At 42.2% G+C, this 4,799-nt stretch overlaps 1 non-coding gene across 1 annotated transcript; it reads right to left on the reverse strand.

Moving 5' to 3' along the window:
• Nucleotides 1-1,049: 1,049 nt before the first annotated feature.
• Nucleotides 1,050-1,121, reverse strand: trnaw-cca. The gene has a single exon. It is a non-coding gene; the product is annotated as a tRNA-Trp (tRNA).
• Between the last annotated feature and the right edge of the window lie 3,678 nt (nt 1,122-4,799).

Genomic DNA, 4,799 nt, shown 5'->3' on the forward strand with positions numbered 1-4,799 from the left:
AAAGCTCCTTCCTAACGACGAGAACATGAAAGAAGCTACAACTTAACAGTGCAAGTTGGTTCATCAGCATTTCTTCTGCCTTGTTCCTTATTCCTTGTGTCAGTGAATTGAATGTGCCTCTCAGTCTGTCACAGGCTTTCACTTTTGTTGTTTTTACAGAGTCGTGCCTTTACACTTAGAAAATGCTGGGAATACTTACAATCCTGTCCCTCCCTACCCGCGAATAAGCATTTCTTTGATCAAAATAAAACATGTCACACAGGAAGAAGAAATCTTCAGTGTCTTGGAAAACCTTCAGGTGGAGTCCTCTCAGTTCTCTGCTGTAATCTTAGCAAAAAGATCATTCTCGCTTGGATTCTGTTCGTCACAGAGAGTTCGGGGAGATAGTGAAGATCCGATGCATCTTCAATGCGTCCTATTTCTTGAATTTCAAAATTAGGCGATTTTCAGGTTCCTGACTTTAGACTCATTGTTCTGTTGTCCTGGCATTACATCCACGTGATATATATTTCCTGGAGACTTTGCCTGTAACTCACAACAATCAGGAAGCGGTCAGCACCAACCAGCATTGGAACTGAACTGATTGCCTGCCATTGGATTTACCGATACAGTCTATAAAATTCAGCCTCACCATTAATGTGAAGAAGGGATGTGGGACTGCAGTTTTCTCTCCTGCTGTTCAGTAAAGTTCATTCCAACTGTAAAAGGAATTGTTTTTGATTGGAAATATTTCTTCCTGAACTCACTGCCATCTGCTTTAACAAGAGGAGCTGAAATCTCCTGATAGATTGAAACGTAAAACTGCGTGTTTACAAATTAAGTGAGAAAATATCTGTATAGTGTTAGCAGCATGGCATTGTTACTGACTGACTGCCCATAGGGAGGCAGTTGTGTGCTTAAATCCCACAATGAATACTTTGTGCTTGGGCAAACAGCAGCCCTACCAATATCGAAGTGACCACACACTGCATCGGAGAGACGTTACCAAGGAGCAACAAGCTCTGCTTCGATACAAAGGAGAAGCAGCATTTTACTGACCTAAGATACCATGAGCCTGACGTGATTTGAACACGCAACTTTCTGATCTGGAGTCAGACGCGCTACTGTTGCGCCACAAGCCCACACTTGACAGATTCCCACCTGTGCAGAATTAAGTGAAGTGATCATACCCCAATGAGAAATTATTACGAAAAACGGAGGGAGAAAGGTCGCACACTTTCTGCATCTTTTCACCCCGCTCTCTCCACGTGTCCCCAATCGTCTTTTTTTCACTCTCCACCCGTTTGTCTGTACTTTTTCTCCCTCATCCTGCCCTTCTCCACTTCATTCTTTCAGCCTCTCTCTTCTTGCCATTTAACTTTCTCGTTGATACATTCTGATCTGAACTGGGGAGATTGATTCCAGTCTGTGTGTCACAGGGTGGATCCAAGATTTACTCTCGAACCTCCAACAGGCACAACGAGAAATAAACGATTTGGTTGTGGGATGGGAGTAGGAGTAGATTCCAATACAGATATGCTCAGGCATTTTCCACAAATGTTCTTGTGAGTAAATGACAAAACAATTAACTGACTGTATTCCTGCATTTGCATCATTAGAAAGCTAATGTTCTTGGTTTCAAACAAACCTGACTCGCTTTCTTCAGCTCTGTCCGGGGTAGCACAATGGATAACGTAATGACGTCTGTTTAGGGATCAGGAGATTGTAGTTTTCTCTCTGGTCGAGCGCAGTTCATGACTTCTTTATACGTCCAAATTACTATTTCGCATTGGCCTGAAGCCACGATGAGGTTTGAATTTCTGTTGCACACGAACGAGAATCCTTTCACAGTCTAAAATCAGTAAATGTTGTCAAGAACATCAGAGTGAATGTCCCAGCATCATTAAAGGAGTGGGAGCTGAAATATTCCCACAAGTTGCTCATAGGCACCTTTCCATTTCGCAAACCCACCGACCCAATCATGCAGTTCCTGACAATGGCAAGGAAACAAAATGGAAAACCCAATATCAGCTTTGTGAATCTTTAGAAACACTTTGAGAAGTGGAATCAGAGGAGAATTAAAGATGAACTGTCCCACTGAGCAGAGACGGTCGTCTTTAAGAATCTGGGGCATTGACTCATGTTCTCCGGATCATTAACTGATCCAAGACATTGAAAGGATTCCTGTCACAGTTGTTCTGCTTCTGCTGTTGTCACGATCAAGAACAATAAATTCTGATTCCCTGAACAGGAACGGAGATAGGCCGTGACGGTGAAAGCGCGGAATCCTAACCACTAGCGGGAAGGAATCAATCATATTTGCATAATTATTTCTTCTGATTTAATTTCGTCAAATTCCCGCTTTTTCACATGTCTCCGTTTGACGTTAGAATATTATCTACATGGAAAAGGAACGAATACACAACTCTGGTGGAATTTGAACCTGCTAGATAAAAGCAGGAATTGTGTCTCCAAGAGCTGATTCACTTCCTAATTATTAGGGGATGAGTTTCCTTCCCAATTGAAAAAAAAGCTCAGTTCCATTGATAATGCTTCACGGGGAAACATATGCCAAACATTTCAAAACCATGAAATATTTTTCGAGTCAATGCTATCCAGCTGCACGCATTCACAAAATTTATTTACATCTAAATTTCCTTTATCTGTTTTTGAAAATCATGATCAGTTGTGTCGCAATTTACAATGGGCTTCACTTTGAATAATATGCCGCACTTTTCAAAACCATGAGCGTTTTCACACTCCATCTGAATCATCTGTTCACCACATTTCTTTACACCTAAAGCCATTCAAATTCGAATTGATTTCCCCGCCTGGCCCTGGCCCAGCCTGCCCTGCCACCCACCATCCGCACCTCCATCCCCGTCAGACCCGGCCATTGACTCTCTCCCCTTGTTAAAGGCACTCCGTGTATGTTCGCTCATATGTATTTTAAAACACTCTGGAATCAGCTTCTACCTTTATTTCTGGAAAATCGTTGCCAGCTTAAACAACTCTCTGAGTGAAAGAAATTCTATTCCAAAGTTTTTTTATCATTCACTGATACTTTTGAATTTCTGACCTCTCTGACATTGATTCACTCGAAAGAGGGAATGTGCCTCCAATATAGACACTCTGAACCTCGCATCGTCAGGAAAATCTCCGTTAGTTTACTTCCCAATTTACCCGGGTTCAGGGGCAGCTTTTCCAACTTTTCCAGCATCTCGTGAATGTAATCTTGCTCCTGTCCACCATCCCGACAAAATCATCTGCGGCTTTTCTAACCTCTACGGTTTTGGTGAAGAGTAAGGACGAGGATTACATACATTGCTCGAACTGAGACTGATCTACAGACATTACAGTTGTACAACGATCTCTTCGCTCAATTAATATGATTTTTCCATTTATAAACTCAACTAACCCAAATTATTGTCTAACCACATCATGGACATAGTATCTATGAGGAATAAATGCTCTCGACTCACTTCCTTTGGTACTTTCATGGAATGTGCGTACGGCTTGTAACGCCAACATCCCTAAATCCCCGTGACCCAAGTGACTCTCAGCTATTTCGAGAGGTAATTGATATTCAACCACCTCCCTGTGGGGCAGTTGTCTCTTCCAGGGCAGTCTGTGTCAGAGCAGTAAATTCCTTCACCAAGTGTCAAAGTGATTCTGACACCTGCACATTTCCAAAAAAAAGACTCTCTTTTTTATTGTGTATCGTCTTTCCACGTTGATGTCCCGTTTGTGCATCACTTCGTGCTTCCCTGCCCTGAATTATACCGAATGATTACTTTGTGAATTAACTTATTTTCTTCATCTCTCATTATTCTAAACTCTGTAGCGCCTTGACTGATATTATTTGTATGCTCCAGGAGGACAGTCCTCACATCCCTGGGATGAATCCAGCGAACAATTCTGATGTGACCTCGAAGTCAGCTATATCCTTCTCCGCGCTCGGAAATCATTACTGCACTGACCTGCAATTGTGTGCTCATTAAAACCAAGACAATTGCAGCAAGAATTTCGCATTCAGCTTTTGCAATCTGATTCCTGTAAAGGTTGACCCAAATCGTTTACAATGACTTCCAAATTTGTCTGAACACGATCATTCGCCATTCTTTCTTCTTCATCCCGTTCTGTATTTTAACATCAAGCAATTTGTCAGTTTATCTTGCTTTTCCAACAATTTCAAACAAACTCACTCATAGTTAACAAACCGATAGAAAGTGGCAGTTTAGACTTGCCGTAAAGCAGGGTACAGTGGTTAAGTGGGAAGGCTTTGGTCTTGTAGACCCAAAAGTCGTGGATTCAACGCCCCCCTGTGCCTAGCAGCATACTGGTTGGTAACTTCGGACCCAAAGTATCCATTGTTGCCCTTTTTCACCCTGACCGTTCCTCAAAGCAACGGTGCAACTCGGGAACAGTGATCTTATTATGACTGACTTTCCCGTTTTCTTTGCAGGAGTGAAGGTTGAACCCAAGACGAGCGTTTCAAACCTTAAAAGACAATGGTATCAGTTCGAAATTAGGGCTGAAGTGAAATGAAAAATTAAGTTTAGAGTTGGCTCAGTGTAGCTGCGTTAGCAGAGATTTAAGGAGATATTTCAGATAAAAAGCTCCATTGTCTTTGTCAGTTTTCCATCGCTTTTGAAGATAAGCACACTTTTTTTGCAGTCTCATTCTGGCTTCATAATTCCACTGCGTCACACCACCCAGAAGGTAAGAGTCAGGCAAATAGTCACGCAGAAGGAGGAAACACCTTCAGTGCACGCACAATGACAGATAAAGTGCTAAGGAAACACACAGCGTGCTGAGAT

The sequence above is a fragment of the Rhincodon typus genome, chromosome 8, assembly GCF_021869965.1.
Source record: "Rhincodon typus isolate 14 chromosome 8, sRhiTyp1.1, whole genome shotgun sequence".
NCBI lineage: Eukaryota > Metazoa > Chordata > Chondrichthyes > Orectolobiformes > Rhincodontidae > Rhincodon > Rhincodon typus.